Source organism: Pinus tabuliformis, chromosome 1_2 (genome assembly GCF_031772625.1).
Source record: "Pinus tabuliformis cultivar Carrire ecotype Pingquan chromosome 1_2, CPIR1, whole genome shotgun sequence".
In the NCBI taxonomy this organism is placed as follows: Eukaryota; Viridiplantae; Streptophyta; class Pinopsida; order Pinales; family Pinaceae; genus Pinus; species Pinus tabuliformis.
Genome location: NC_142298.1, coordinates 1335802470 through 1335827425, shown reverse-complemented (window position 1 = coordinate 1335827425; position 24956 = coordinate 1335802470).

Below are 24956 nucleotides of genomic sequence, written 5' to 3'. Positions count from 1 at the left end.
CATACACAGCATGTCGCTTCCACAAGTATGGTTGTCCTAGTAATACATCACAAACTTCAAGGGGAGCAATGTCACACAATACCTCATCCGTGAAGGGCTTGATGTTGTATGGAAGGCGACACTGCTGGCTCACGCGAAGATCTCGTCCTTGGTGAAGCCACCCAATGGTGTATGGTTGTGGATGTGCTGTGGTTGGTAAGCCCAACCGCTTCACAACCTCTGCCAAAATGAGGTTCTTTTGACTCCCGCTATCAACAATGAACTGTATCGGGGAGCCCTTTACCCACATCTGGGAGTGGAAGAGACGCTCCTCCTCCTCTGGATCTTCGGGTTCATTTTTCTGGATCTTTGCGGTAGTAACAGTGGCGTTGGGATCCGCATCAATGATCTGCTTCCCTTTTTCATTCCCCTTATCGGGTTCTGACTCAGAGTCGGAATATGCATCTGATTCTGAAACCTTTAGCTCAGCCACCAGTGACTGCTTGGCCCGACACTCACTTGTGTTGTGAGTGGAGCTCTTATGGAACTCGCACCATTTTCCAGTGCCCTTTCTCGGCTTCGCGGCGCTGTTCTTTGCTTGCAGCTTCGTCTGGTTGTCTTGGGTTGTCCCGCCTTGGCTTTGTCCTTTGTTCTGTGGTTTAGGGGCACCTTTCCCCTGCTTTGGATTCGCAGATCCAAAGTCTCGCTTCTTTTGTTTAAACTTCTGCTCGACCTTGACGGCATATCGGTATGCTGCGCCGAGCGAGGAGATGTTTAGGAATTGTATTTCTTCCTGGATGTACTTGTGCAGGCAGCCACGGTATTTGAGTATCAAATGTTGCTCTGAATCCTTGATACCCAACTTTGTGCGAAGGGTATGGAAAAGATTGGTGAACTCCGGCACGTCTTGGTCCCTTCCCTGCCGCAGCGTGGTCCACTTTATGTATTCATCCTCATAGCTTCCAACAGGGTAGTACTGCTCCTTGATGGCATCCCGGAACGAATCCCAGGTGGGTGCGGCTGAAAATAGTGAGCCAGTACTTTCATCCTTCTGCTCGCAGTAGGTTTCCCACCAGTCCTTGACGTGGGGGGCTGCTTTGAGAAGAGCAAAAAAAATCTTTTCCCGACTCGAAAATTCATAAACAGAAAAATAACCCTCTAGCAGATTTAACCATTTATCTACGGCATCTGCGTCTATCTGACCCTCGAATATGGGGATTTCAAAATTAACTTGTACCTTAAAGGGTGTGGCGTTTCCAGAGTAGCTGCTGGAAGCCGATGTGTTGCTTCTGGGTAGCCGCTGAAGGATCTGGGCAAAGCTGTCCATCATTGCGTTCCGTTGTCGCTCGAGGGCTTCTTCGAGCAAGATTTTGATGGGATCTCTTGCCCCCTCGTCTTTCTTCTCATCCGCCATGGGAGGCCGTCGGGATTTGCGAGGCTGGTCTTGCAAAGGTTCAACCAGTTCAAGCCCTAACTCCTTATATCCCGACCTTGTTGGGGACATGCAAAGAAAAACAGAGAAAAAGCAGACCGCTCTGATACCACTGATCCGGATTTAAACAGGAACGCAACAAATTACAGAGATAACCATATACACAAAGATGCAGCGGAAATAATACTTCATTTCATTAATGGAAAATACTGAAATATGCTTACAACCAGAAATGGAAATAAACTAGCTAGGGCGATGGTAGCTTATCTCTGAGAAGAGATGTGATGGCTACATGCCTCTGAACTCTCTTACAATGAGGCTCGAAGGCCTATTTATTGTTGAGAAACAGTGGAAAAACCCTTAACATTTCAAAACCTAACCCTAGAAGATGAAACGCCAAACTATGGGCCCCGTTTGGGGTAAGTTGGTACATCAACTTCCCGGGGTCGTAACTTTGGCATACGATCTCCGTTTGACGCATACAATAGCTCGTTAGAAAGATCTATCCGAGCACTATCATTGTTGGAACAGGCAACATCAGTCCATTCCATGGACCCATGTTGTCCCCGGATTCCCCAAAAAACGTCGTTTAGGGCCTCAAAACGGCTCCGGAAGTTCAGGACCCGAAAAACTGCTAAAAATAGTAAGTTGTGCTACAATTAAGGAAACTGAAAATGCTGAGAAGAACAATGGTGGGGGTCCAGGTGGACTTGGCAGGTGGCCACCAATATCCACCTGGATCAATCAGATAGTCGTCTACAGATATAGACCCATGATAGGATGACCATCTGTGTAAAGCCATCGTACAGATGATTTAGTACTCTCTTGAATTCGCAGGCCAGATGGATGAAACTAGATCTGGGGTCTTATATCTCGTTCAATTGTTCGCTCAAGTACGAGTCTAACCTTGTGAAAATGTAATCTAAAGTTGAACATGGGAAGACACCGTCTGATTACCAGCCAATGATGTAAGTTGTTAACAGACACAAGAGAAATCACCGATAATGATAATGATTCTCAAGGTACTATAATACATTTTGCATGGTGTGAATAGATGTTTTGATGTCGAACACCATACAAAGTCTTTCGGTCGAAGGCCTGTGATGTCAACCTATCGCTGGAAGCGAGAAACTTGCCATTGATGTATGCAAGCCTCAAGGTACTGGAAGGGTGTTTCTAAGTCAACTTCTTGGATAATGTGCTGATGTCGAAAAGAAGTGACTTGTCGCAGGAGGGCCTTGATGTATCCCCCATCAATGACACGAAATGAGTGTAATGATTTTGAAGACAAAATGTGACTGACGACACAATGTTCAGGAATGGCGGTCATGAAAATGAAGGTTTATGAGTATTGCAAAGGATGAAGTTTACTGAGTGACTTCTCTTGAACATGTCGGCGACACTGAATGAATTGGCAGCATTGACCCAAAACCAAAGTGATGGATGGTGTGATAGACCATAGGTATGATAACCATCAAGTAGATAACCCAACCCAAATAGTCACAGAGATGAAGTGAAAGTGTCATGTTCAAGAGTGACTTGCTACCATAAAGTGATTTATCCCTTTTCCCATTTTCCCCAATCATTGTTGAACAATACCTATTTATTTTTTTAAACATGATTGAGGAGGATAACATATGCTTGTAGTATAATTCCACCCTTCGGGTGAATCCATCGCTATGTGATGTTTTAACGAGTCTAGCGAAGGTGAAACTCAGTCTTGTCATGATAGACAAGTTTGTCGCTATTTGATTCTTTAACGAGTTTAACGACAATGAGAACTCAGTCATTTTCATAGTTAGAGAGTTTGAAAAGGGACAAAAAGAAAACTCCACAAGTTCTTTTTCGTAAATTTGTCTCTCAAGTCCAAAAAAGAGTAAAATAATACAAGAGAGAACCTATTGACCATGTTCGATCAACGTATTCCTTTTTGTAAGTAATCTATCTCAGTCCAAAAAAGGGTTAAACTTACACTGAGTAGATGTCGTTTCCAATCCATTTATGAGCTATGAAGGACAAGCGCTCAATAATATTTTCGTATTTTGAGAGTCTGAAAAGAGCTTATAGAGGACTCCAGGGGGGTTCCTTTTTTGATGTTTAACAGAGCTTGAAAAAGAGATAAAAGTATGCTCTGTGGTCAAAAGTACAATTTACGATCATGCACGTCAAATTCACTATGTTAGCTATAAACCTGCTCAAAGAACCACCAAATGGATTAAACATACCTGTTTCATTGGTAAAAATAGGTAAAAACTATAGTTTATTCATTTAATGAACATGAAATAACCATAAAACAAGAATTTACCAAGTCATTTTTACCATTTGATATTTACCATTCAGTTTTGTGCTCTGAACCAATTTTTACCTCGAACTTCAGCAGCTGATTACGGGAGCTTATGTGGATCATTCTTCGTGCCGTCAGGACCAGGTAGGAGATCTACCTCTTCTCTTTCATTTGAGGCCATTCTTTTTCAATTTCAAGCAATTTTTTTAGGGTTTTGGGGTCCCTAGGGAAAATATACCACGACCTGGGATCAGCGCAGCCCAATGCATTGAAAACTGCTCTACAACAAACTGTCTCAAGTCCAGGGCTGCGCTTGGCGCAATTTGGAAATTTGTTTCATCAGTTTTACCCAAAATCTCTTAAGTTTTTTGCATGAAATGGGTCGTAACTAAGCCTATGGTGTGATTTTAGACTTTGATCGAATCAAAATGGCTATTACTTGGTGTGAAAGAGAACATGAAGAACATGATATGGTTGCCCTAAATGATCCTGGTACTGTTGAGGCCCTCTGAGATTGTGGGTTACTTAAATATTTCAGGTTATCCGGGATGAGGTAACAGTTAGAACTATTGCAGTTCTTGGTTCATTCATGGGATCCAGTTGAACATGTTTTTCACATAGGGGACAAAGTACTCCCTATATTGATCGATGATATTTACTTTCTCATAGGATTTTCGAGACATGGTGGCCCCATTTCTCTTTCAGGTTCTGCCCGTGGGGGTGAATTAGTGAGGGACTACATTTGACAATTCTGCCAACCAGGTACACAATCTAACAAAGATGGGAAGATAAACATCAGGGATGTTCATGAATTTCCATTGCGAACAATCCTCTTTACTATCGCAAAGTTGGTGGGTAGTGCAACACTTCATTTTGGCGAATAAATCATACATGTAATATGAGCTCGAGTGTCTTGATCCAACTATATTCAACTGGTGTGAGGAAGGACTTTCTTCGATGAAAGAGCAGCTGACTAAAGTAAAGAGTGTAAGACGAATTTTTTTGGCTATGGTTCGATCTTGATTGCTTTTACTTTGGAGAGAATTCCATTGATGCAACCTCAACATGTATCAGTGAGTTTAAGTGGTCCTAGAGATCCACAGATGCAAAGATGGGTCGAGTTCAATAGGAGGCAGGTGAACCAGTGAGGAGAAATGTCAGAAGATTAGTTCTCCAGGATTTGGATATGACCGAGACACTTGTGGAGTTGTAGGATCATATAGAGGGGTTAACCATCGGTATACCGGATGTCTGGATCGAGGAGTTACCGATGAGACTGCATCGCCATACTATTAGTGTACCTAGCCGATGGATGAGGCTATTGCATATGATAGCTCAGGTAGTGACCTTTAATCATGAGCATCATTAGAGGTACTTAGGATGATTTACTGTATACAATTTGAGGTTTTGAGGTCAGAATACCAACATGTCTTGGACACAAATTTTTGTAAAAACTTTAAACATCTATCTATTTTACTTTCAGTGTTTTTATATGGTTATGTGTAATCAACTGTTGATGTGAATTGAAAATTTACTTTTTACATATGTCGTAAATGTCTATTTAACACATAGTTTGCTAAAGAATTAGTCAATGTGTTAAAGTTTCTGGAAATGTGTTGATATTGAATGTAATCAAAATGTCTTTCCAAGACACAAACTCTAACGAACATATGATAAATAGTTGGATTTTGGATGGTATAAACATTCATAAGTTGTAGTAAGACAAGTTGTGAGTCTAGCCTAACGATGATTCAGCGATTGCCAAGTGAAATGGAATCAGAGAGGAGTTCGATCAATGCGCTATACTTAGCGATATTGTTCGTAGAATGACCGATACAAATCCCTTGAAAACTCTCTAACTTGCCACTTGGAGCGAATATGGCCCATGCTGTAGAAGATAAGTTCTGCGTACTATGACTAGCACCATCGACATAACCAACAAATGGTTCCAAAGATTCCGACATCTACAACAAATGCAAAGTGGATTACTTAACCACATAAAAACTCTAAAAGTCACACTGTGACACACACACAATCAAAGCATATATACAATGTTTTTTACTACACACAATCAAGCATAGTAATGTTTAAGATACAACTCGTTTCAGGGCTGTGATAATGGAATTCCATCATAATCAACCAACTCGTAAGTGCCTTTTGCGAAAACACGCTTGACAATGTAGGGCCCCATCCATAGTGGCTCAAATTTTCCTACTCCTAATTTATCGGCTTCCTAATCATAAAGCAAGACCAGGTCTCCTTCTGAGAATATGCGAGGCTTGACATTGCGGTCATATTGCACCTTAATTTGTTTCTTATGAGCTTCGTTGGTCAATGCGGCTTCACAATGTGTTTCATCTAGATGGACGAGTTCTAAGAAACATGCTTCCTCATCAGAAGTGTCAGGTAACGAGCTAATTATGAGTTTTAGTGATGAAATTTCACATTGTATTGGAAAGATTGCCTCCAGACCATACACCAATTGGAAATTTGTGAATCCAGTTGCGTTTCTTACCGAGGTTCGGTAATCCCACAAAGTTGAGTACAGGATCAAATGACAGTTTCGTTTGTGAACTCCTATCATTCGTTGAAGCATTCGCTTAAGGATTTTGTTGATGGCTTCAACTTGTCCATTAGCCTGTGGATAATAAGGAGTAGAACTATCATGTGAAATTCCTAACTTGGCAGTTAGTTCAGTCATCATGTGATTGTGAGAATGCGAAACATGATCTATAACTATAGCTTGTGGTACACCAAACCGTGCAACCACATGGTTGAAGAAAAAAAGTGCAGCTATCTCACCACTGTTGTTTAATGTAGGCATCGCCTCGGCCCATTTCGTAAAATAGTCAACGACGACAATAATATACCCATGCCCCCTGGCCAAGGGAGGGTTACATGTCATGAAATCAATGCCCCATTTTTCAAATGGTCCAACAACGACAACAAGATGCAGTGGTGCAAGTGGTAATAGAGTTTTACGGTAAAAAATCTGGCATGCATGACAACTTCTGACAGTAGTAATGCAATCGTTAAATATGGTTGGCCAGAAGTAACCAGCAAGGAGAATCTTATGTGGGGTAGAATAACCAGATAAATGTCCACCACAAGCACTAGAATGCCAATCATTCAAAACTTTCTTGGCCTCCTCATGTGTGAGGCACCTCCGTAAAATTGTATCGATACTGCGACGGTAACGGGTGTCACTAATGATCAGATAATCTTTGGCTTGATATCAAATACATCGCTATTGCGAGCGAGAGGTATCGGGCCAAAAAGTTTGGGTTTGGAGATAGATCAGTATATCTCCATACCAAGGGTCAGATGACAAGATCAGAAACAGAGACTCATCCGAAATTGATGGTTCCGTTGTTGAGTCAATGGCGGTAGAGTGAAGGTCGCAAAGAAGCTCGGCAAAAACTAGAGATTTCTTTGACTTGGATTTGATGAATTCAAAATCAGGACGATCTATTTCGAATATTCCCCCCCCAACAATTGACGTGACAAGATGTATGTCATATGGTTTCAATACGAAATGATAGTGGTCTTTTAGAGCAGGATATAATGGCAAAATATTTGTACAACTTGAACGGTAGCCAAAGCTAGCTTCTAAACGTAAGAATACTTAACTTATGTATCATTGAGATTACGACTCAAATAGTAGATCAGATGTTCAATCCCATCTTCTTCTTGGACTAAAACCATAACAATGGTTGTATCTGCAGAAGGGAGATACAGGAAATAGTCGTTTTGATAATTAAGGGCATACATTAATGATGCTCGGATTAGGGTATCTTTGAGAGCATCAAAGGAAGCTTGCACAACCTGGTCCCAATGGAAGGGAATTCCCTTTTTCAAAAGACAAGTAAATCCTTTAGCCATTTCGACATAGTTGGGAATGAATCTCCTTAGAAAGTTAGCCTTCCCTTGGAGTCTCTGTAACTGAAGTAAATTGGAAGGTGGAGGCAGATCAAGAATTGCCTTAACCTTCAAGGGGTCGAGTCAAATTCCTTCTTTAGACACTACGAAACCAAGCAAATGACCAGAACCAACACAAAACACACATTTATGTGGATTGAGTCGAATTTTGTAGTGTTGACACCATAAAAAGATGGCTCTCAAATGTTGCGGGTGATCAACCTGTTTCCGTGAATGAGAAGGTAAGTCATCTAGATAGGGTTGAATGATGTGTTTGATGTCGTGGAAGGCATAATTCATTGCCCTCTGAAAAGTTGCCCCATCGTTCTTCAAACCAAAAGGGAGTTTCCTATATGCGAATGTGCCCCAGGGACAAATAAAGGAAGTTTTATATTGGTCTTCTGGGCAGATATTGATTTGATTATAGCCGGAAAATCCATCCATAAATGAAAATATTTCACATCCGGCACATTCATCAATTATTTGGTCGATAAAGGGAGTGGGATAGTTGTCTTTTGGACAAGCATGATTATCATCCCTATAATCAACACACACTTATATTTTTCCTTGTTTCTTCATGACAGGGACAAGATTGGAAACCCAATCAGTAAGAGGAACGGGGTATATAAAACTAGCATGCAAAAGTTTTCAATTTCTATTTTTATGGCAGTAGCCTTCTTCGTATGAATAGGATGGAGGCGCTATCGTACCAGCTTGACATCATGATACATTTTAATCTTGTGTTCAACTATACTAGAATCGATACCTGGCATTTCCTCATATGACCAAGCAAATATATCACCGAATTCATGAAAAAGAGCACAACAAGTTTCAAGTCCTGATGGAGAACAAGATTTGCCAACATGGATGTTTTCTACAATTCTAGGTTTGGTCAAAATATCAATAGAAATGATTTATTCGATATTTGATAAGTTTCATTCGGAATCGAAATACAGAATTCGAAAGGAAATCAACTATTGAAGGGTGATTTAGTTCATTTGGAATATCTTCTATGTGATCTGGAAGATGGGATCGATGATGATAATCTGCCCATGGTTCTTCTTCTGTCATCATTGATTGGATGATTCCTTCATCAATAGAAAATGTACGTGAAAAGGGATCATAGGAAGTACCATATTCTAACGAACGATCAACCCATACAATTGGTGATGATGGATTTGGATTTGGCGCACAATCCAAAAAGATTGATTACTATGCAAGCTCAATGGGGCTTAGCCACATGGTTTCATTACGCATATCAACTTCGAAATTATTGGAAACATTCCATGAGTCAGATGAAGTGGAAGATATCATGTTACAGGTCTTAACTTTTGCAACTTCTGCCATTTGTGATGGTGATGGTAGTGAAAAAGTGCCCATTAGGGAAGAATATTCGAAGAGACCTACTCCAATGTTTTGAAGAGATAGCGGGGGTCCGTGCACTAATGGAATGCTTCCAGTTGCCTATGAACTAGAGGAGAAGAAGGCGAGTTGATCAATTACTGTGATTCCACCTTTATGAGGGAAAGCTATCATACGAAAGTATGTCGAAACCACAATAGCCATAGCATAAACCCATGGTCTTCCTAGTAAAATATTGTAGTCAAGGTGTCCGTCAACGACCTCAACTTCAATAGTTATAGTTTTGCCCCCTAGTTCTATCTGTAGGTTACTTAAAATTCCACAAGGTGTATAAGTGCGACCGTCAAAATCTTTTAACGTCGTAGGTGATCGTGACAAAGGCGGTGAACCAAGTGTTTTCCAACAACTCATTGACATGATACAAGTAGATGCACCCTTGTCAACAATGGTTCGGTTAACGATTTTATTCAAAGCATTTACTTGGATCAAGAATGCTAACTGTGCTGGTGATTGTGGCGTATAACCCGCATGGTTAAAAACCATGAGATTGGAATTCGTTGGATCAATTCCACCAATTGTCAACAATAAAGCATGCTTTTTGGAGGGACAATTTTAAAGCACCTCAAGCGTCGACATTGCAGAAGGTGACTGAGCCAAATATTCTACTATGTTATAATTTTGCGATGCTTGACCTCGAGGGTTGAATGTAGATTTATGAACAAATTCGTTAGGCAGTTTTATTGTTAACTCTGGTGCAATGGGTGGTGGAATGGAATCAGACGAAGTGGAAGTATTGGGTTGATCTGTAGCCTAGTTATTCAACGACGACGGTGGATTACCTTAATCTTTACTTCGTGTAGTCACCAAAACATCAGTCTTAGGCTTAGTGGCATAAGTACTTGTGAAGTGGAAGCATGATCTGTAGCAACCAAATGAGTCTCTAGGTTTGGAAAAGGGTCTGTCAACACAACAGATGTACTAGAAGTCTTAAGAAGTTTTGAGACTTCAGAGCAGTGAGGATAGTCTCACGTAAAGTGCTCATCGTTACAAATTAAACATGGGTAACGAGGTTTCCTAGCCGAAGAAGAGGAATTAGATGATTTCTCTTGAGGGGGAGGATTTTGTTTCTTTTTGGTTTTCCCCTTTTTCTTGCTTTCGGGTTGCTTTTCATCTTTACCTTTGTCAGATGACACAACATTTATTTCAGAAGCAAGTGTATTATCAGGTGTATTAGAAGTTTGATTTGAAATAGCAAGTGTTTGACTAGATGGTCTACTTGCTGTTTGAGTGCTTGAAGAACCTATCACACTGTCACTGGCATGAGAGTCCTTACTGGATGGAGGTGGTGGAACAGTAAAAGCTGGTCTAGGTGCATTTGGAATCTTATCATAGAGTGTGCCAGACTAGGTGTAAATCAAGTCTAAGTATTGGGCATGAGCAATTACTTGCTCTTTAGTAACAACTCCTCCTTTAGCCACATCCTCGGTGATAGATGGCAACAAGGATTTGATAAACCACTCAGCTAAAAGCTGATCAGGAACAAAAGTTTTGACCATTCGACGATGACGACGCCACTCATGAATATGATCAGAAATGTGAGTAGCAGTGGTCTGTTTAAAGTTGGTCAACAGTTCCATTCCAGTTTCATATATGATGGGTAACTAGAAGTGGGTTAAAAATGTAGTGGCTAAGGATGTGAAGTTGTCAAATGAAGCTCGTGGTAATTCAATATACCACTTTGCAGCTGGACCAGTGAGCATTCGCTGGAAAAGATGTAGTCTTACTAAATCATCATTTAGGGAGTTGGATGAACACCATAAATGAAAAGTCATAACATGATTGGACGGATATTCTCCAGGGTTTCCATTGAACTTAGGAATATCAGAAGGCAATTTATGTGGAATCACCAGCCACCAAGGTGCATAAAGAATGGGATCATTGGTAAGCCAATTTAAATCCGATAATTCAAGTGTTGCGACAAAAGGCAATTGTCGATTTAGGTCAAGTTGAGCGTAACCAGGGTAAGATGGAATTGCCTGGGCAATAGGCCTTTGCATACCAGCATAAGGAATCTGTTGTTGGTAACCTTGATAGGGGTAGGTTTTTTGAGCATATCCAGTATAAGGTGGTTGTTGGGCACCAGGATAAATTTTTTGTTGTCCAAACCCAGCATAGGCTTGTTGACCAGGACCTGGGTAAGCTTGTTGTTGACCAAACCCAGCATAGGCTTGTTGACCAAGTCTAGGATAAGTTTTGTATTGTTGAAATTGCTGTTGTTGATATTGTGGCTGCCACAGTTGTTGATGTAATGGTTGTTTCCCACCAATGTATGTTTGACTAGGTTGTGAATAAATTAGACCAGTATAAGTCTGAGTCATCCCAGCTAATGGTAAACTGGCTTGAGGTTGTTGGATTCTAGACACAAACGGTTGTTGTAAAATGGCCTGAGAAGACTGAGTTTGTGGACCTGAAACTTGAGGATTAGAGGTTGAAGGACCAACTTGCAAAGGTTGAGATTCAATCAACTGAGTTTGCGACCGTGGTAATGTCGTAACGACAGGCGTAATAGGTATGGATGAAATAGGTTGCATTGGTTGTGATGGATACACAAGCCTTGGTTGAACGGGCATTGTAGGCTGCCATTGACAAACAACCATTCTAGAATAAGTTGGACCTAAAGATGACGATATACTGCCATATGATGGCCCCCAGAAAATGGAGGATAAGCAGATTGGGCATATTGTTCTCCATATGAGGGCAATCCAATGTAAAGTGGATACAATGGACCATAACCAGATGGACTAGCTTGATATTGGCTCGATGGATCAAACTGTTAAGTATTCGTAAGTGAAGAACCAGATAAAATTCCTGCAGACGACATGGGTGAAGACCATGGGTTAGAAGAAACATCAGAGTGAGTTCCAGATAATGATTGGTAACCCGATGGGACAGATGGACCACCATACAGATGTGACTCAGGTGTTGTGGTAAACATCGAAGAAGTAGCGACAGTGGATTCTGTTGCAGCTGTAACAGATGATATAGTCTGGGATGTTGTTTTAGCCATAGTCAAATGAACCAATAAATGTCCTAATGAATCTACAGGAGTTTGAAAGTAAACAGGATCAAGAGGAGAAGTTAACTGAGGATAAGAAGGATAAAGATAAAGCCCTGGTCCAAAATGAGTTGGAGTTCTGGGTGAGGTTTCTTCTTCAGATTCCTCTTCAATAGAACCAGGTGGAAGGATTTCACCATCAGGTCTGTGATAATTTTTCGGTGTTTGACTTTGCGGTAAAGGAGAAGTCTCAATCGTTACAGATGTCTGAGGATAAACCGATCGATCGTCTTCCGGTATAGGAACACCTTCTGATTGTTGAACTTCGGGATCCAAGTGTTCTAGTAAAAGAACAATGGGTTCAGGATGAATTTCTTGAACAACTTCTGGTTGAACTATGATAGGTTCGGGATCAACTTCCGGTTGAACAGATTTAGTTACCGTTTCACTAAGTTCACTTTTAGTGTCCTCAGGTAATTGTAAAGGTTCCACTTCAATTGTAGATAAACCAGTAATTGTAGGAGTAACTGGGATCACAGTACTTACTTGTATAGGTGACTCTGGTAAATCATATGAAGAACCAGAAGTTTGTGATGTAATGGACTTAGTTAAACAAGACCGCTTTTGACAACTAGGTGTAGCTTCAGGCGGTAAAGGTGGTTTACTCGCTGTCCTCCGCGAATGATGGGGTAAAGGTTGATTTTCCTCTACGATTGCTGATTGATTTTATTACAAAAGAAATAAAAAAAAAGAGGGTAATCTAGGCAAAAGGATTACCAAGTAACTGTGAACTACAATATACTGCGTCAGCAAACCAAGGACTTAACATACGTGTAGGCAATCTCCGCAAACGCTGTTTTCGGTGTATCACAGTATACAAGGCGGACGACTCGGTTACCTATGGATGGATATCAACCTAATATAGTCCTCCCATATATACCCGAAAGTACGTGGAGGCCCAATCCGTGTTAGCGATGTCTAATGTGAAACCGCACAGTGAGAGCATTCCTTTATACTTTTCGTACTATAACACCACCCTATATACTTGAAAATATGTGGACAAGCTACGATATACTTACGTACGTGGAATGAGGTATGACACTCGGAATGTGTCGCAGACCATTAGTGACAACTGCTATGTTTAACAATGCCGGAACACGTCTCTAGCCTAGACCTCTAAATGTTATGCGTTAAGTTACAATGCTCCATTAGGTTAATTGAGATAAATTTTAGTTGATCTTGTTTAAAAGTTTTCCTTTCAAGTTCACCGCATGATGTTTTTGAAACTCCTAGAATACAACTATGATGAGAAACATTATTTTCATTTGATTTAAACAATGAAAACCATAACTAAAAGGGATAGAGCAATCAAAATCTTTAAACAAAGAGCATAAAGCACATCTAATGCAACTTTCCCTATACTATTCCTACAAGCACACACAAACTTCTAAATGCATTATGCATGTTTTTCTTTTCATTCCTTTAATGTTTAGATGAACATAAGGAAACTAAATGCACAAATGATCAATCAATGCTTTTCACAAGAAATGAAGACTTTACGATAGTTTCTTTTTCAAAGAAATGAAGACTTTACGACAATTATTTTTCAGAAAAGACTAATCGATGTAAGATAACTTTGAAAATGAATTGATAATGATAAAGAAATATCTTAAGAAACACTAAACAATCAAGGTCAAAGTAGGGCTAGGAGAAGAAATGCAAATTGATTTCAGAACCATAGAAAACATTGATCTTTTAACAAACAACATCAGAAGAAAATTACGAAAAAACCAAGCAAAAGATGGGTTTTTTAGTTTGACAAGGATCAACGCAGTCCTGAGTGGGAGACAATGCACTTGAGAGCACTATCTCTAAGCTAAGGCTGGTTTGCAGTGCACTGTGTCAAGACCAACACTACGCTGGTCCCAGAGAGCCCAATCAAGAGACATTTAAGCACACTTTTTGACCAAAAACACTTCACACTTTTTGACTAAAAACACTTCCATATGACTAAAAAGAGATCAATGAAGTCAAGTAAAGTCTACTAGGATGTAATATGATAAGGGTAAACTACCAGGAATGACAATCGTTCCCCAACAGAGTCACCAATTTGTTATATGGAATTTATACCTATGGATAAGTACATCTTTCCTAAGTGGGTAGTTACACTTAGAACAACAGAAGTAAAGAGGTTTAACCTTTTCCTATAATAGATAGATAAGACGAAGGAACCTACTTGTGATCCTTCTTTTCCTTTGAATTTCTCCCATCGCTCCCACTCAAACTGAATTCTCTCAATTGGTACCTGCCAACATAAACAGAAGATGACAACAATCAAAGCATATGATCTATCTACTATAAAAAAATGGAATCGACAACATTTGAACATATATTCATCATAGATATAGACAAGAATATGGGAAAAGGAACAAACAACTTTATTGATTGATAGAAGGAGTTACACCCAATGTGGTTCGATCCCATGTCACTCATCCAACTTAGTCCAAACCCTCATCACACCAATAGCACATCAATCCAGCAGCATAACATTACTTGAAAATGATTTCAAGTCTCAAACCAACAATATTTCACTACAATATCCAAATTCCAGCCCCTGATCACTATGATGAGTGGTCAATTTATAGGGAAATGCAAGTGGTTTTGTCATAAATTGGGCATTGAATGGTTTTCCAAAATTAGAGTTAGTTTCCATGGAGAAAGGGATGAGAGGATAGAGGGCTAATTGATCCATAGCCTATCCAAATTCGAGCTCATAGGATGAGATAAGAGCTGGGAATCCTTCTAGAATGCTATAGAATCAAGGAATATTCCCAGAATCCTATGCCAATTTCGCTCATTCCTGCCCAACGCATGTCAAAGTGGGCCTAAGTGCACTGCAGTGTAGGTCTGAATGGGCCTACCTGCTATGCAGTGAAATTTCCCTTGACCAAGGCCACGCTGGTGTCCCAAGGAGGCATTTCAGCAGGGTTTCAAACTAGGAAACTTTCATGGATGAAAGCATTCAATTTGATGACTTATCTAGGGCATGCAACATTTGAATTAGGGTTTTATGAGTCCTAATTGTATTGATATGATTATCAGGAGTGATGTGCCCAAATAGACCTGTAAAACACTGGGACCCCCACCACTATATCTTTCAGTTTTTCAGTTTCCTTAATTGTAGCACAGTTTACTATTTTTGGCAGTTTTTTGGGTCCTGAACTTCCAGAGCCATTTTGAGGCCCTAAACAACATTTTTTGGGAAAACTCAAGGCAACAAGGGTTGTTGCCTTGTGTTGGCCACTTGGAAGTTGTATTCCTCAGATAAATATTTCTAACGAGGTATTGTGCACGTCAAACAGAGACTGTATGCCAAAGTTATGACCCTAGGAAGTTGATGTACCAATTTACCCAAACGTGGCCCGTAGTTTTGGTGCTTCATCTCCTAGGGTTAGGTTTTTGGATGTTTAAGGTTTTCCATTTTCTCTCAATAATAAATGGGCATCCAAGCCTCATTGTAACACATTTTAGAGGCATGTAGCTGATGAGCCCTAATATTACAATTTACAACAAGGATGTTGCAACTACTAGGGCAATCAACTTTACTTTATCAACCTGGGGTTCGTATAAACTTGGAGGTGACTGTGCTATATGCACAATAGATGCAAAAAACTACTCTTATCACTTCTCAACTAGGGTGATAGACCACTAGGGTTTTTCTAACCAATCTTATATTGACTAGAAGGAGGCTGACTACTGACAGTGAATGTAAAGCTATATTTAATGCAGAAAGTAAATGCTAGCCTATGTTAAGGAAATGAAAGTGATGAATAGAAAGTGCTATGAAATGACATGAAATTACCTAGCTAAGAATTAATGCACATGACTTGCAGAAGAGACCTAATTTAACCTTGCATTCTATCATCTACTTATATGGGCTAAGTAAGCATGGAAATTATCCTAACATTGCTATGATTGATGTATGCATGCACTAGCTAAATATTGTAGAAAAGAGTCTTTTGGTTTTCAATTTATAAATATAAATGCTAAGCTAAACAAGATGATCTTTTGCAGGGAGGAAGGTGTGGGAAAACTGGTCAAAAATGGCATTGAGGGGTATGGAGATCAAGTTGAAGGCCTACCCTAGGCTCTAATCATCATTTCTACCCAAAACAATCTAAAACAGGCTGCTACAGGGTTTCCTGTAGTTGCTACAAGATTTCTTGTAGTTACTACAGGATGTCTTGGTTTACCATAGAAAACTTAGCTCGAAGCTGTAGGAAGGTAGGGAAGGTGAAAGGAAGTACTGGGAAGGTGTATGATGGTGGATTCACATGGAAAATTTTAGGGGCTAATATTTGTGAGTGGGCTAATTTTCCATGGTTTTCCCAAAAAAGATTCGTTAATTTCCATTTTATTCTTAAAATGATTCTCCCAAATTTTATAGTATAAAATTCTTTTACCTTAAAAACTACCAAAATTGTATAAATACTATACATAAAGCTATTATAAATTTGCATGTTTTTAGAAATATATCAATAAATATTTTATAATTTGTAATTGGGGGACTAGTAAGATTCGCCAAGGTTTCTAAACTTTAAAAAAAAAATTGATTCTTAAAATTTTCCCTATGGTGGAATAAGGTATGGGGAAGGTGCACACTACCCAAGGATCAACCCAACTCTTTAGGATGGTTGGATTTGCTCAAGGTGGATGTCCACAGTGGCTACAAAACAAAAATCTAAACTAGTGATTAGTAGGATTTGGCTAGAGGTGGAGAAGACTTAGATGAGGCTGGTGGAATGAGTTCCTACCTGCAGATGAGTAATTCCTGCAACAACACATATTCATTTCTTCATTTATGCACAACTTTATGTAAATATGGAAAAGATGTGTTGAATTTGAGAAACTGATTTATTGATGGCTAATGGCTTAAATCAATGGAATGGAATTCTTTCTAACCTACAACAAACTCAAGAAACCAAAATGACAATTGCAGGTGCTCCTAAGAAATCATCAACAATGATTTACTCAACAAGAAATCCTAAGCTATGTAATAACCAAAAGATAAATATGTTTTTTGGGTTGTGAGAGTGGGGCCCTCAAGCCATGATCCCATGAGGGAGATGAGGATGAGGCCACTATCACAATATTTTATGAAGTCTTTTATTTCACTACTGTAACACTGATCTACTTCTCCAACTAATGGAAGCAAAACTAACCAATCATTCAAAGACTTGTAAATTAAACAAAACAGATATAACTTCAACAACTAATCTATGATTCTAATCTAAGGATACATGTACACAAAGAGGAACCTCTACTGGTAGGGTTGGGACCTAACCCAACAGCTTCAGCTCTCTGAGTCAACTCAGTGCTGGATCAAAGAAACCCTTTTCATTATCATCAAAATGTCAAAAATAACATGAGAATAATAGTCACAATATCTTAGCTCGAAATTGCCTCTTGGCTACAATAAAAAGTCGAATCCTAATGAGGCCCTAGGCCTTCTTATTTATACAATTAAAGCTACCAACAACTTCCTTAAAATTAGGGAGGCTTGGCTCCCAAACTTGAGATTGACTTGTCTTCAACTATCACTGGCTTGGCTGCCAATGAACTCAGTGGGCTTGGCTACTTGTAACTCCGAGCTGATGGGATTTGTTGGAGGAATCTTAAACTGCTCCAAATCCTGCAATTAATGCACATTAGGCCACATGAGATAACATCTCACCTTTACCCTTCTCACTAAGAAAAATATAATAAAATATGTAAATAAATGTGAGAAAAATTGATTTTAATAAGCTGGAGAGTGGCATTAAGGCCCATATAATTTACCTATTGATGAGCCTCATCATCACCCCCCTACTGAAAGTGTTGCTCATCCTTTGAGAAACTTAGTCTATGTCCATATCTTTCATAGCTCTTGTGGCCTCTCTGACATCCCAAGCCTCTGTTGATGGAGTTTCCTCTTGTGGATAAAACCTTGCATGTTTCTCTATTTCCTCCCACTGCTTTCTTTCCTCTTCCTCCTTTCTACCTTCTAGCATACCCAATAACAAGGGTGGACTGAGTTTCAAACCAATCCAATTGATTTTGAGTCTCTGCAGTGCATTCTTATACAATGGGGTCCTTTCTAGTGCATCTCTCATCCTTTCAAGGGAATGATACTCCCTGATCCTTAGGTTGTATGGTAGGGTGCTCCATCTCCTTTGGGATTCTTGTTGGCTTTCATTCCCTAGCAATATCAAGGTGCTATCAAAATGTGTGATTGCTTGCTCTTGTGTAGCTAGTTATCTTGGTGCAAGCTGGGGATCATTGGTGATGATGTTGTGGGTGCTAATGACAACCATTGAATTTATTTGTTTTTCTTTGATGTAAAGGGTCTCCCTTTCTTCTCTTTCTAACACCCTCTTCACCTCCTTAGCCCTGGCCTCCTCATGACTCATCCATGATGCAAGGGCCATTAATTGTAAGTCCCCCAACTTTGCATTGGGGTCCCACACATTCAAGTCTATTAAGGCCAAGTTTTGCAAGTAGAATTCAGATATCTTGGCCTTATCCTCTAGGGTGCTCTTGTCACATAGTTCAATGAACTGCCTATAGTCTTGAAAAGGCATAGTCCCCTATTATGCTAGTTTATTTATATGAAATTGCAGCCATTGATCTTTGAGGTACAAGGCATATGATTTTGATGGTGTCCTGCACTAGACTGCCTCCATGGAGAGGCTTCCTATGGTGGCGAATTGGCTCTCTTTTTCCTCTAACCACCTCCTTAGCCATGTGTTTTTTGCCTCTAGTTGAGATCTCATAATTTTTTCCCTATCACTTATCTTACTCATCTATCTACCCATCTCTAGTAGCTTCTCTTCCATATGGCCCACATCCTCCACCTTCTTTGATTTGGCAATTTGCATCCAGCGATATGTCCTTCCTCTCCCTTTCTCAAGCTCAAGGAAGAGAGGAATGGAAAATTTATGTGGTATTACTATGCCTCCCTCAATGAATCTGTAATAAGAGCTCATATTGGGTTGTGGGATAGGTTCTTGCGGCTCTTGGGACTCCCCCTCATATGTCTTTGGATAAGCTTCCCCCTACTGCACTTGTGTTGCTACTTCCTTGCCTTCTCTCTATCCCTGCTGTCCTCCCTGTAGCTTTTTCTATGTTTCCTATACTGATGATAGAGTTTCCTTTAGGACTGTCTGAGGATCATGTAGAAGGATTTTTCCTTTCTAAAATGGGGTCAAAGGTGACTTGTCTTGCTTTGCTAATTCTGACCTGGTGACAGGCCTCCTAACATAGGTGATGGGAGAATTTGGGGAAGCTTGTCTTGATGTGCCTTCTTCACCTTTTATTTCTAGGAAAAATAATTTTTCTTGCTCTTTTGGTGAGTCCTTAATCATGATTGGAGTCCTGGTGGGTGTTTGTGGTTTCCCTTGTTTGATCCTAGTGCTCCTCCTTGTTTCGAAATAGAGGGGAGTCTGCCTTTGTCTTTTCCCTTTTGACTTGATAGGTGTGCTTAGGGCAGTCAAGGCAACAACTGTCTCCCTCTTAGTGGGTTCATGAGACAACCTTGAAGATTCCTCCCTTTCCTTGGTGTTTTCCTCAGGGCTTGCTTCTTCCTTCTATTCTTTCTCTTCACTTTTCTTTTCTTCTCCTTCTTCTTTTCCTTGTTCTTCCTCCGTTTTTTCTATTTCTGCCTCCTCTTCCTCCTCTGGTTCTTCTTCTTCGTCTTTAGGTTCTTCTTCATCTCCTTTTTCCTCCTCTTCACCACTAGAGGTATTTTCCCTATCATATTAAAGGGCTTGTATTTCAATCACAACCTCGCTGTCCATGTCTCTAAATGTGGACCATTGAATGGGGATTCATAGCTTGCTCAAGTCATCCTCTAGTATTAGCTTAATAAGTCCATGGTGTGCCAATTTTTGATGTTTTGCCTCTTGGACCTTCAGGCTCATGTCTATTATTGATTGCAGCAATAAGTAGGGCATACTGAGTCTTCTGTCAATGGGTATCTCTTCTACAAATCTCAACTCATGGAGGAGTCTAAATTGGTAGCCATATATTATACTGAGCCTCCCCTCACAAGAGATATATTTGAGAATATGATAACTAACCTCATTCCAAGGATAGGGGATGCTTTCCCTTCTTATCCCATTTTTGTCCACAATTGGATCCTCATCCCTTAAGAAGAAGTTTTTCTTTGCAAAAGTGCTTGCAGCCTTATCCTCCTTTCTCCATGGCATCCCTTGAGGAAGTGTAGTGATTATGCTAATTACCTTAGGAGTAATTATAATTGACAATCCTCTTACCACAGTAGTAGCACTGATTATGGCCTAAGGGTTAAGTGGCATGGAAAATTATTGAGCTACATCATCATCATACCCTTTGAGAAGCTCAAAGAATCCCAAACAATTATGTCTTCTAAACATTTCCACCACAGGGGGATGGAGGTGTATCCTGGATGTATCTGTGGTTTCCCTTATGTTAAATCCTCCTGTCATGTCTCTTCTATAGTTGGTCGACTATAGGGAGTTTGGTAGGCTAGCATTAGGTTTTAGGGTGACTGCGAGTTTATAATAGTGGTGAATGGTTGCAATTTCTTTCTATCCCCACACAACTTTTAAACTGTTCACAATTCCTTTAAAACTCCCAAGCCCACTGTAATCACTTAGAAAACTCAGTTTTTTTTTCCTAGCTATCAATTCAAAGCATAGGAGATGTGGGCCACCTATCTTTCACTGTGATGCTTTGAATGAGGATAATTTATGAGCATCTAGACCCTAGGCACCCCCTTTCAGCATTCTCTGTGAATTTCCAATGTTTCCTGTAGCTCCTTGCATTTCCTGTAGTTGTTCTTGTAGTTTTGTTTCCTGTAGGGTGGCTGAAACAATTTTTCCTCCTCGATGGCTCTCCAAGGTGGTCTCGGTCTTCTCTGATCTCGAAATGAACAAATGGTGCATGAGAGTTTGGAATGTTTTCTATTTATGGTCGATTCCTTGGAGCGCTGTATTGGCTGGCAGTGTACACGATTTCCTCTTTAGGACCATTGGCCCACCATTAGTTATCGTGCAGATTCCCCTCGTAATCATCACCCACTCTCACACAACTTAAATCAACCACATTTTCAACTCATTCTCCTTGATTTGACATTGCCACATGTCATGCTGACTAGGATTTCACTTTTTGTTTTTAAGCTGAGGGTGGCCAAGTTAACTGGCCACCTCCAGCGTATAAAATCAAACTTTTCCATATTCTTAAACTTTTATGATATCATACTTAGGGAAGAATTCGGGTGAGGTGCCATACCTGTGCCTTCCTTCGCTTGGTTGATGCATGCTAGATGGTGACTCTGTTGTGCTTCTTTTTGTTCAGGCAAGTGCTTTTCCTTGGTTGCTTTTCTATATATTTCTTCATGTTGATGTGGTTTTCTTTTTGTTGTTGTTGTGTGCAGGGGCTTGGTCTTTGCTACTGTTGCTGAGCTTTGGATAGGAGCCATAGTGTCTGCAGGGGTGCTGGAGCTCTTTAATTGCATGGATGTTGAAGAAGAATGCATGGAGAGACTGCTGCTGTGAGAACATAGGCTTCTACAAGGCTTCCTGTAGTTACTACAAGAAATCTTGTAGCTGCCTTTTTCATCATTTTTTTGCTTTTTGTTTTTCACTTGGAGGAGGAATGGGTGGTGATGTAGGAGTGGATGGATGGAAATGGAGGAGATGGAGTGGTAGGTGAGTGAGGCAAATGATGTCATGACCCTTGAACTCTTTTTTTTTTTTCTTTTTCATTTTTTGTATTTCATTTTTCTGAGTGGTTTTTGATGGACACAAAGGTTGGTATGGTCATGAGCTAGTGTTGGGTGAGAGGTGGTGAGCTGTATGGTCCCTTATTTCAACCTAGAATAGGCCTGCATCATCATTTTCCAATCAAAATTTCATTCCTGTAGTGTTTTAGGACATCCTATAGTACTACATGAAACTCCTGTAGTAACTACATGAAACCCTGTAGAAGTCAGAAAATTGCATAAAACTGGTTTTTGATGCTTGGAAGTGAGAATGGACGATGGAGACATATTAGGCATGAGAGTTATGAATTAAATGGAGGAAGAATGGGGTGATGCTTGGCTTGTGTCCCCTGAACTCTGTGTCCTTTGTTTCCTTTAAAAACATGCAAAAATCACATAATTTTATTAGTGGGCAGGTTTGAGGTCCCTGACATGGAATTTTTTTTTTGAAAGACACACAGGTCACCTCAAAGGAGGGTTTCAACCTTTTTTCCTACCCTAGGTGCCTCAAGAGAGGTTTTGATCCAGGGTTCTTTTTATTTTCCTTTTTCACTCTTGGGCTGCCTCAAGGAGGTTTTCAACCCCAAAGTTGGCCTCAGGTGCCTCATAGAGGTTTTCACCTAGGTCCCTTATTGTTTTTTTTCATTTATTCAAAAATAAAACATTCTTCAAGAATTTGGTGAGCTGGAAGCTGAGACACTTCCAAGCACATTCACATCTTTACTGATGGTACTGATGAACTCTTCCCTTAACAAAGGTCTCTTATAGGATTTCAATCTATATCCATTGACAAGCAAGGGGATACCTTCTTCATCAATGGTCCTTATTTTCACAGCTCCATTTTCATGGCACATTTCTATTAGATATGGGCTCAACCACCTGGTCATCAATTTTCCTTTAAAGTCCTTGAAACTGGAGTCATATAGCAGAGCCCAATCACCTTCTTGAAAAAATTTGACTTTGATGTTTTTTTCATGCCACATATTTCTTTGTACTTGAATCACTTATGTGTGTAGGAGGGCGTGCTTCCTTAATTCATCTAAACCATTGAGCTGGAGCACCCTCTCTTGTTGTGCCTTTGTAACATCCAAATCCAACTATTCTTCCATTCTCAAAGTGTTGTACTCAAACTCAATGGAGAGCGAAGCCTTCTTTCCATAGACCAAGTCATAAGGGGTGAAGCCAATGGTTGTCTTTTAGGTTGTATTATAGGCCCAAGTGGCCTCCACTAGTTTATCAACCCAATCTTTTCTGATGCTGCTCACAACCTTGGTGAGAATGCCTTCCAATGCTCTGTTGGTAACCTCTACTTGTCCATTGGCCTAAGGATGATAATCAGTTGACTTCCTATGTTTGATCTTATGCCGCCTCAACAAATTCTCAATCATGTGTGATGTGAATTGAGCTCCTTGATCAATGACTAGATCTCTAGGGTACCCAAACTTGTAAAATACATTCTCCCTTAAGAACTCAGCCACTTTATCTTCTGTTGCTACCTTGACAGCCTTGGTTTTAGCCCACTTTGTCAAATAATCAGTGCACACAATTATGTACTTTTTCTGCCCTAATGGTGGATCAATGGGCCCAATGAAATCCATGCCCCACTTGTCAAATGGCTCAAGAGTCACTTGAGGTTGCAAAGGAATTTCATCCCTGGGAGTAGGTTTCCCCATTCTTTGGCACTAGTCACATCAACTGGTGTATCTTCTTGCATCTTGGTGGAGAGTGGGCCAGTAGTAGCCAGCTTGTAGTACCTTGAAGGTTGTCCTCTTGGCTGCAAAGTGACCTCCACAAGGCCCATCATAACAGGCCATAAGGATGTCAAAGAATTTCTCCTCCCTCACACATCTCTTAAAAATTTGATCTGGGCCTAGCTTGAAGAGATTACGCCAATCCAAGTGAATGGGGCGCTCTTTCTTATAATTCTGCTCTTTTCCTTGGAGGACATATTTGGAGGGAGCTGTGCTGCCACTAAGTAGTTGGTTATGTCAGAAAACCATAGAGAGAGAACTAAAATAACAAATAAATTCTCATCTAGCAGCTGATCATCAATCATTCCTTCCTCACCTGTAGGCACATCAAGTCTAGACAAAATATCTTCAACTACATTTTCTCTACTAAGCTTATCAATGATAGTTAGATAAAATTGTTGTAATAAAAGCAACCATCTAATAATTATGGCATTCACATCAGGATTTTTCATCAAATATTTAATAGCAACATGGTCAATATGTACAAAGGTCTAGTAACCAGTGATGTAGTGTCTAAATTTATTCAAGGAATAAACAACAACTAAGAACTCTTTTTCAGTCACAGTATAGTTCAATTCAACCTTGGACATATTTTTGCTGATGAAATAAATGGCATAAGGAAACTTGTCATCTATCTGGCCTAGAGCTGCTCCTATAGCTTTTTCAGAGGCATCAGCATGGATGTGGAAAGGAAGAGCCCAATTTGGGCCTCGGAGTATGGGTGCAGTAGTCAACTTTTCCTTTAAGGTTTCTAGGGCCTCTTGGCAGCTTTCTGACTAGAAAAATTCAAAGTCCTTGGCCAATAGTCCAAACAAAGGTGAGGCTACTTTTCTAAAGTCCTTTATGAATCTCCTATAGTATCCAGCTAAGCCCAATAAACTTTTGACATCCCTCTGCTTCTGAGGAGTAGGGACCCTCTTTATGATAGCAATTTTATTTAGGTTCACTTGTAGTCAGTCCTGGGATATTGAGTGACCTAGAACATTCCCTGCATTCATCAAGAACTCACACTTCTCAAGACTAAGGAATAGGTTCATTTCAATGCATTTATTTAATACTTTCCCCAAGTTAGAGATAGCCTCCAGTAAATCACACCCATAGGGAGTGAAATCATCCATATAAATTTCTACATAGTCATGGACTAGCTTTGCAAAGACGCTTAGAAATGCCCTCTGAAAGTGGCATGGGCATTACATAATCCAAAAGGAAGGACCCTATAAGAAAAGGTACCCCAAGGACAAGTAAAGGTGGTTTTATCTTGGTCCTCTGGGTTGACATGGATTTGATTATAACCATTGAACCCATCCAGGAAAGATAAAAACTTCTTTCCTGCAAGACCATCCAAGACTTGATCAATGAAAGGTAGAGGGAAATGGTATTTTTTGGTGGCTTTG